Source organism: Pseudochaenichthys georgianus, chromosome 24 (genome assembly GCF_902827115.2).
Source record: "Pseudochaenichthys georgianus chromosome 24, fPseGeo1.2, whole genome shotgun sequence".
Classification (NCBI taxonomy): domain Eukaryota; kingdom Metazoa; phylum Chordata; class Actinopteri; order Perciformes; family Channichthyidae; genus Pseudochaenichthys; species Pseudochaenichthys georgianus.
In genome coordinates, this window is record NC_047526.1 from 9,243,972 (window position 1) to 9,253,667 (window position 9,696).

The 9,696-nt window shown below is 41.3% G+C and overlaps 1 pseudogene; it reads right to left on the reverse strand.

The window, feature by feature from the left end:
- Positions 1-238: 238 nt before the first annotated feature.
- Positions 239-6,823, reverse strand: LOC117440279 (hydroxycarboxylic acid receptor 2-like; annotated as a pseudogene).
- Positions 6,824-9,696: the final 2,873 nt, after the last annotated feature.

Consider the following 9,696-nt stretch of genomic DNA (forward strand, 5'->3'; position numbering starts at 1 on the left):
TATATAATATATAACAAATTAAACCATAACATAACTTTATAAAATGACAATAGCATATGTGTGCAAGACAATACAGTTATTTTAAGCGCAGTCATATACTGGATAACTGCTGCATAAGAAAGGCAAGTTAAAGATATCTGGTTGGCTACAGGCAGCACTCACATGAAAACTTAAATATCTCATCACTTTTGATCAAACTTTAAGCTGCATCCTTCTCAATGTTTCCTGGATGTTGTGATCACAGCTGGCTGATCGACTGGGAGTCTGTCTCTCGAGTTTTCTTCTCTGAACTCCCAGTATTGTCTACTTGGGACAGATGCAGAGCTTTCCTGCAGATGTTCTTGAAGGTAGGGCTGAAAAAGTAGTAAACCACAGGGTCCAATACGCTGTTGAGATACGTCAGGCTGATGTTGAGGTAAAACACGGTGGTCAGGCTATCCATAGCGTGGCAGACTTCAGGTCCGGAGAGGTTTCTGGCTAACTGCTGGGTCTTGATCCAAATGATCAGCTGCTTGATGTTGCTAGGGAGAAAGCAAACGATGAAGATCACCGCCACGACTTTGATGAAGCAAAGAGCCTTTTTAATCTTTGCTTGCTGGGACAACTTTCTCCGTCTCAGGTGTCTGATGATCTGGATAGTGCAGTAGATAATCACAAGCAGAGGCATGTAGAAGGAGAAGATAAACACAAACTTGTGCCAGTTCAGATTGGGCGAGGCTTCAGTCTTGATGAAGAAGCTGTCGCAGTAGGTGGTATTGATGTGTTGCAGACTAAACATATTAACTGTCATTGAGAAATGTAACAGCCACAGTAAAAGTGCTCCACACATGGCTTTAGGGAAGCTAAGAGAGTTGATGGCGTGATGGGGTTGCACCACTCGCATGTACCTGTCCACAGAGCGATGGCCATCAGGAAGATGCTGCTTCCACTGTGGTTCAGGGCCAACATGATGAGGCAGATGTTGCACAGAGGGAGTCCAAACGCCCACTTGATCCCAGATGAGTAGTAGTGTTAGAAATTAAAATGAATGTTTTATGGCATAATATACCTTAAACATACCGTCAGTTTAAATGCTATTTTATTCTGGAAAAACCCAGAAGTTCTCAATACCAAGCTTTTATTCTGAAAATCCGTCATGACGACATCCGGGACTACCGCCCATTAGTATCATTAAAGTGGCTATTGACGCCGTTAACATGTATTACATATACAGTTATGAAAGAGATAAAGAGGAGAAAAGGCATGTGGAAGTAAGCAATGAATGTAAAATGTCGAAATCCTCTGTTTAACGCGATATCGGACACAGAAGAACCAGGGGGGAAGTCTCCTACGTCACTACAGCTCCCAGAGAGGAGGAGCTAACAGCCAGCAAGCGGGAAGGACGAAGGCTCGTAAGCTCTCTTCTGCACGGCCAGCACAAGGGGAGAGGAAGCTGCAGATTTTCTCTCCTGACTGAACAATATCCTGCTTGTAACATTACCGCTGTTTTTATTTATTAAAGTACCAATTTTGAACCTTCTCAGAGACTCCATTTAGTCTCCTTTTTAAGCTTCTTACCTGGACGCGAGAATAACGAACACAGCATAACAGTAGTTTACACGGAAAGGCAAAGCCACAATCAGCATGAAATCAGCCATTGCCAGGTTGAAGAGTAACACTGTGCTGCTCTTCCAGGGCTTCATGTGGAAGCAGAAGATCCAGAGAGCCAACTATTGTGTCACGACCTCGACACAGACTGGAGAACCCAAATGCACGACCCAGAGACAAAGTCTTGAATGTAACAAAAATGCATTTTTAATTTCAAAGAACAAAAATCCCTCGTAAAGGAGTAGGTAACAGAGTAGGTAACAGAGTAGGTACTAGAATAACAAAAACCGCTCACAAGTAGTGATGTTACGTATTGCGCCGAGGCTTCGGAGTATGTGTTGAGTAATCCCTGAAGCTTTTTGTGAAGCTTGTATCAAGGCTTGTATCGTTTTGGGCCAGTGACGTCACCGATGACAAACGAAGCCTCGCTGCCCCTCAATACCACGTGACTGCTTCAGAAAGTGCTTTAGATCGGTTGAACCCATGGTTGAATCACAACACTCATAATACCCATGCATGGATGTATAATAAGAACGATATTACCCTTCCTGTACCCGGGCCCGGTGACACGATGGTATTAAGAGAGCTCAGACCCTCACTTATATAGAGGTCGGAACATGTCATAAGTATAAATAAATAAAAGCATAAATAAATGTAGGAATAAAACATGAATGAATAAATACAGGAATAAATAGTATCTAGTTTATTCATACAGATTCAGCGTGTGTTCTGTGGCTCAAATGGAAAGCGGTTGACTGACAACAACAGGGTCTCTGGTTCAACGACTGGTCCATACGTCTTTTTTTTGTTTATAAAAGCTACAGCTAAATGTGATAATGTAGTTAATAAATGTATTCTTTGATATGGTTTAGCCTTTCTCAGGCTACAACATTAAGTTTACGAATTTTATTAAAGAATACAAATCCCTCTTTGCAATGTTTACCAGCCTCCTTAGGCTTTTCAATCACAATCATTAAACTGGAATACATACAATATTGTTCACATGAAAATATGATTTTATGTTCGTTGTTTAGAGTTATTAAGGCTTTACTCATTAGGAACTCGGTATGGGATACAGCACACATAGAGATGTCAAATCTGCCTGTTTTACATACTTTGACCAACAGGGGGGTTTGTGTTCAGATGAAGCCCATGATGAAGCCTCATGAGATAGGGGTGGATCTAGGGGGGCCCAGTGCCCCCCTAACACTGCCTTTGGACCCCCCTGTGGCCCCCCTGAAAATTAAAAAGTTTATGATTAAACGATTTATTGGCTGACGGAATGGGTGGAACTAACGATATTTGTATTTCTAGTCGGACCAATTAGAGAGAGCACACCTTTATCTATTTCATATAGTTGTAAAAAATAAAGTAAGAAATCATTCCAATGTGTACTATAAGACAGTAACAAAAATTAAAAACAGTTTAAAAGGGGAGTGATTAGTAAACTATGCATAAATAAAAAGAAAGAATGCTAACTAGGTAACATAAGATAAGAATAAACAAGTTTAAATGATTTGTTATTGGTTGTAATCATATTCCAAAGATTTTTGGGTTATTGAAAAGTATACAGCTCCCTTTCCTCTGAGTGTTGAGAGCTGTATCCATAAACTCATTCTGTGCTCAAAGTGCACCAGATTGATGCATTTCACTTCAACATTTAAAAAAAAAAATCTTCCCGGGGGTGCAAGTTATTGACTGTATGATCAGTATGACAGATGAACAGATCGCCACTGGGCTTTCAACTAAAGACACAGCCACGCAAAAACTGCGGCATGTGTACGGCTCCTTATCTGAAGTGCCGAGGGACGTTCTGGTGCTCTCCGTCAGAACTCCACCCCTGTCAGACGAGACATTTACCACGTGATGACACGTTAGGCTTGTGTTGTGTTCAAGGACCCTGACCTTGAGGCCAGGAAAAACAGGCACTCGCTTGTTTAATTTGTTTGCGGTCTAGATTTCTTCTTTTTTCTTTGCGTGTGTTTATAAATTACCTCGAGGGCTGTACCAAATTGTCTCGCGGGCCGTATACGGCCCGGGGGCCAGAGGTTCCCCACCCCTGCTCTAGGGGGGTCCCCCACGGACCCCCCTAAAAAAAATGAAGAAATCTAGACCGCAAACAAATTAAACAAGCGAGTGCCTGTTTTTCCTGGCCTCAAGGTCAGGGTCCTTGAACACAACACAAGCCTAACGTGTCATCACGTGGTAAATGTCTCGTCTGACAGGGGTGGAGTTCTGACGGAGAGCACCAGAACGTCCCTCGGCACTTCAGATAAGGAGCCGTACACATGCCGCAGTTTTTGCGTGGCTGTGTCTTTAGTTGAAAGCCCAGTGGCGATCTGTTCATCTGTCATACTGATCATACAGTCAATAACGTTGTTGTTATTAGCATCTGGTGAGCTAGCTATGCTATCGAATATAAGAAGCTTTTTCTACAACCAGTGAGGTAAAGGCACATCTTTATATGACCATTATAGTTATAAAAAAAATAAGAGAATAAAGTAAACAGGTATAAAATACTATATGACAGTAAAGGAGATATTGTAAAATATCCATAAAGAAAAAGTAAATATGCTTACAGGTCTGTTTCATCTGGGTGTTGAGAGATGTATCCATAGATCTCTTAATGTTGCTCTCAAAGTGCACCAGATTGATGCTTTTAACTTCAACATTTAAAAAAAAAAATCTTCCCGGGGGAGGATGCCCCCCGGACCCCCCTAGAGCAGGTTAGGTCCCCCCCCATTTAATTCATGTCCATGGATAGGAAACTAAATACTATTTGCACACATCTTGTCTCCATATATTTCTGTTTTGGTGGTCATGCCACGACCGTGCACGTGCATGCATGCGCAAGTCATGGTAAGATATCTGGATTAAGAGGTTGCTTTTTCTTTGCACAGCATGAAAGAAATGCCAAATAAATGCGCTGTGATTTTAGTATTTTTAAGCAGAGGTCAATAATTTGTACGGCCCTTGGAGGATGTTGTAAAAATTGAAATGGCCCTTGAGAGGAAAAAGGTTCCCCACCCCTGCCCTAGAGGATGTGAGGTCCACCCCCAAATAACGCAGGTTAAAATAATTAAATTGCATACATTTTATTTTAGTAAACACTGAAAACGGGTCCCACAGACCCAAACAGAACACAACGTTTAAAGGTAAGCATATAATAATGTTAAAATGTGCTAAATATATACACTGCAAAAAACAACAAAAGAGGAGTAAAAGTAGCTCACGAAAAGGTTGGAGACCCCTGCATTAGAGCGTAAAAACTGTAACTATAAGTATCTGAAATAAATATGTGTAATGAAACAAATACCAATAACTGTATTGCATTGTTTTCTTATGAGCAATTACTTCATACTGTCTTTGTCTTTTTCGTCCTGCATTTATTGGGCCCCCCTCAGAAAATAACTGGTCCCAGCCTGGCCCCCCCAGTAAAATTGGTCTAGAACCGCCACTGTCATGAGATGAACCCATTTGCGAACCAATTGGCTGGAAAGCTTGAAAGCGTCATAAGGCTTAATCTCACCATCACGAAAAAAAGAAAAGCGTAACAAAAAAAGGAATTTAAGATTAACTTAAGTCTACAAAAATAGCAAGATAACACAACCTGACTTGACTGGACTCGATCCTCTATTTGCTGAGTCCTGGCATGACCCATTCATGGCAAACACACAAGACAAACTGACACAGGACAGGGGAAGACAGGACTATTTAAACATGAGGTGAGTGGGAACAGGTAGACACAATCAGGGGCGGGACAGACGCTGATGATGGCGGGAAAACACACAAAGGGAGGAAGTAGCAGGGCCTGGAATGAGAGACAAGAGGTAAGTACAAAATAAAACAGGAAATGGAAAACGGGACGTGACATAAATAGACAGACATGACGTGAAATAACATGAAAACCTGACTTGACATAAATACCTGACTAGACTTGGAATGACAGACAAAATACATAAACATAACTAACAAATTTGATGAGACACAACACATTGCCAACGACTCCCAAAACAAACTCTGTCATCAGCAGTGGCAGATGAGACAAATAACCCCTTCAAGGTTTTTCTGCATCATAAAGCGAAACGTCTACATGAAAAAAGTGGTTGTGGTTTGCTGCTTTACAGGAAGCCCTGTGGTTCTGCTTTTTTATCAAATGTTGACACAAGGGATGATTCATTCCTTTAGAATGTAACAAAGGATTGGCTAATTACATCAAACAGAAAATAAACATAACAGGCTCACAATATTCTTGTATTTGAAAACCCATTATTGTTGTAACCTTACATTCTTCTTCTTCTTAATGCTTTATTCTTCAATTAAAAACAATTCACTTGAAGATAGTCTTAAATACACCTTTTCCTGGTAGTTAAAACACATTTTTGCAGTAAGAAAGCACCTTACTTTCAAAGGCTACAGGCCCTATTTTGCAGAACTAAAACCCCTGTTACTGCATCTTTTTTCTAATGTGTTTTAGTTTATTTCAGCATTCGATACATGCTGAAATAAAATAAAACAACACTTTTGAAATCATTTTACTTTCCATTATTGTCTTAAGTAAATGTCCAGAGGTCATGTCAGGTCAGTGCAAGTCGAAAGAAATGTTGAAATAAAACATATGAAGATATCATGAACAACATATTTACATACCTTTACAAATATGTGTATATTTTTGCTGTTTTTTATTTAAGACCTGGGAAGTATGTAGATGATCTGTTCAGACTGTCAGCCCTTACACTGTCTGCAACATATTATACATTTAAACCTATTGTACAATAATGAATAAGAGCAATCACTTTATAAAAAAGGGTCTTGGTCAGCTAACCCAACAGATATACAGTTGTGTCCAACAATCAGGCAAATTCATCACTTCAGCAGAGAGTCCTGCGCAAATTCATCACTGTGAATAAAAAATGTTTTTCGTTCCCTGGTGATGGCCCTTGAATTTGAAACATTAGAGTGGTGCAGTGACGAGTCCTAAAACCCGGAAGTGAGTTAGCATTTTACCACTACCGGTTCCCTCGTCTCAGTCAATGGGATTTCTCCATAGGATTTGGGGAAATAGCTCGAAATAAGGTCTGTGGTTGACAAAAATGTAAGAGACGGATCACGTTTTGTTCTACGACATTAAATACATCAGCAGTGACCCCACTGGTGAATTTTGAAGAGTTTGCGTGTCTGAAAAACGATGTGGCTGAATAGGACTACAGAAGTTGTTGAGGACGTTGTACGTCATTACGCCGAAAACGTAAACACTCCCGCTAAGTTTGTTTGCCCCTGTTCTGCTTGAAAGCAAGTACCTGCGCTCTTGCAAACTGTTAAAAACAATGCTTCAACTTGTACAATTTTGAATCTGTATTTTTGAATATCAATCTTAAAGTGGACCTATCATGCTATATTGGAAAAAGATATTGTAGGGCCATACCTATACAAAACATGTCTGTGAAGTTTTTGCTTAAAATACCAAACAGATCACCTATTGTAGCCATGCCTCATACTGCTCATACCCCTCTTTTGCAGCCCTGTTGGAAACAGGCTGATTCTGTTAGCCACACCCCTTTGTAGCATCACACAGCTTTCCCCTGCTAGAGATTTCTACGGGGAGAAGCTCAGCTAAGTGCAGCAGTGATTAAATGCCATGTTATGCTCCTAACTACTTCTAGCTTTATTTCTGAAACAGCATGGAGCTCAAACCTTTCTCTCTCTCGCAGGGTTTACCACAAGGACATTACGTTACACACATTGTTTATGATACAGCACATAGCTTGACATGTTCTTTCTTAAGTGTTTACCGCTATAACAGTGCCATTATATGTATTATATATATCAACTTAGTGCCTCCAGCAGACATCCTGCTGAATACACAGACACACAACTGCGACTGTATACGGAGACGATAGGTTGGGACTTGTCACGTGTGCCGGAGACAACAGGTTGGGACGCGTCACGTCGGCCGGATGTCGCACCAATGACGTTATAGGAGCGAAAATTCTGGATCTGCTTGTTAGCACCCCCGTTTTTTTTAGAGATGTGGGTACGGAGGAAAAGAGTGAGGGTTTTGTTTTCTGATACTTTGTGAGTTCCCTGACACACCGGGGACACATATTAATGTATAACAGACGTCAAAAAGTGCATTTTGCATAATAGGTCCCCTTTAAGTTGGTGTGACGTTGAAGTTGTGCGACTCTGCTGTACTCGGCTGTAGTTAGTTTATAGCATAACATTTTGCTTCTGGCGATTACATTTATGATTAGAAAATTATAAAAGTAGGGTAGACATGTGGATATTATCCGGCTGAACAAAACGTACATTTATCAAACAGATTCGTTTTCCACAGACCTTATTTCGAGCTATTTTCCAAAATCCTATGGAGAAATCCCATTACTTTTTTGTCGAGGGAACCCATACGCAGCTTACTTCCGGGTAAATACCCGGATAATTACTAAGACTAATTTACAGACTCTGTGATGCCCCTTTAAGAGGGCCTGCAAAGGGTTTTGGGTTTTGCATTGTGTCCATAAATGCTTGCCGTAGTTGCCTGTTTCTGGCTGTCTATGGAGCACATGGGTTGTTTCCTCTATCAATGCAATTCTTTGCTCAAATCCTAGGGTCTTTATGTCTGTAAGTACCATATAATCAGGGGTGCACATACATTTTGGCCCTGGTTCTCAAAGGAGCACCTGGAGATGTTGCTTGGTGCGCATCCTTAAAATTAAAAAACGTACCTTTTGAGGGGTTCTTGACTTTATGAACGGGGGGGGGGGGTGCGCTAGTGAGCATGCTCATGAGCCTCGCAGCGGGGTTACTGTGCGGAGCACATAAAGCAGACCCTTCACGCGATAGCGAGAGGAACAAAACACTTTGAAATAATGAATGATGCTAAATGTGTTGGCCTGTGAGCAGCAGTTGAATGTTTGTAACATTTATGCTAACAGGTACTCTGCTGTTTCGAATATTTGTTTAGACTTGTGTATTTGTATTTAGTGTTTAGTGTGTTTTGTTTTAGTTTGTATTTCAGTTTTACTAAATGGAAATGAAAAAATGGAAATTAATCAGTAAACATCCAAAACTGACCTGTTGTCTCCTGGGTGTTTATTCCTGATCTTGTTAAGCTATCTACCAAGCCTGCAATCTCAAAAATATTCTTGTGAGGGCAGAATAGTAAAAAAGACAACCATGCCTGTAGGATTTTCCACAGAAGATTGGATACTAGTGAAAACAAAAGCATTCTTCTGTCATTAAACAGTCTACATGATGGAAGCCAACAATGATGAGATTGAAACACGATCATAATGCTCCACCACCTCACGTTCAAGCCGCATGTCCTCAGCCAACACCATGGTGGCTAGAGCTTGTGCAAAAGCAGAGGCTGCTCGTGTCCAAGCCTCTTTTGCACAAAGAGAAGCTGACATGATTTAAGCACAGGCATATATTGACGAGGAACAACAGAAGGCTGAAGCTACAAGAAGCTGAGCTTAAAGCCAGTCTAAACACATTGCGGTTAGAAAGTGCTGCTGCAGCTGCCATCGCTGAAGCTGAAGTTCTTGATGCAGCTGCTGAGGGTGAATATGGAGATCCAGATCCTGCAAGCCTAAAGAGTGCGTACACTGAGCATAAGTACGAAGGGAATCCAGTACCTGACTAAGACTCAAAGCCACCACAACCCATATCCACACCGAGGCCCCAGCATGCAATAGACTACGGTGAGCTAGCTAAATGCTATGGGAAGACGTGCTGTACAGCCACGTGAGTTCATTGAAGGTGGATTTCCTGAATCACCTGCTCAACATGCACACAATCAGGAGCGAGATGCCAGCCATATTTATCGCCCTGCTGAAAGTTCATCCAGAAACATCTACAGCCATCATGAGCAGTCACACACAGCAAGACCATCCAGTCATGTTTATCAACCTGCCCAGCCACATGCAGATGTTTCACCCAGAGCCAATGAGTCTAGTTCATCAGCTCCAGAAGATTTAGCTAAGTATTTAATACGCTGCGAAATGGTTGGCTCTGGGCTATTGCAGTTTGATGACCAGCCGGAAAACTATTGGGCCTGGAAAGCATCATTCCTCAGTTCTACAGAGGGCTTGAACCTGTCATCAAGAG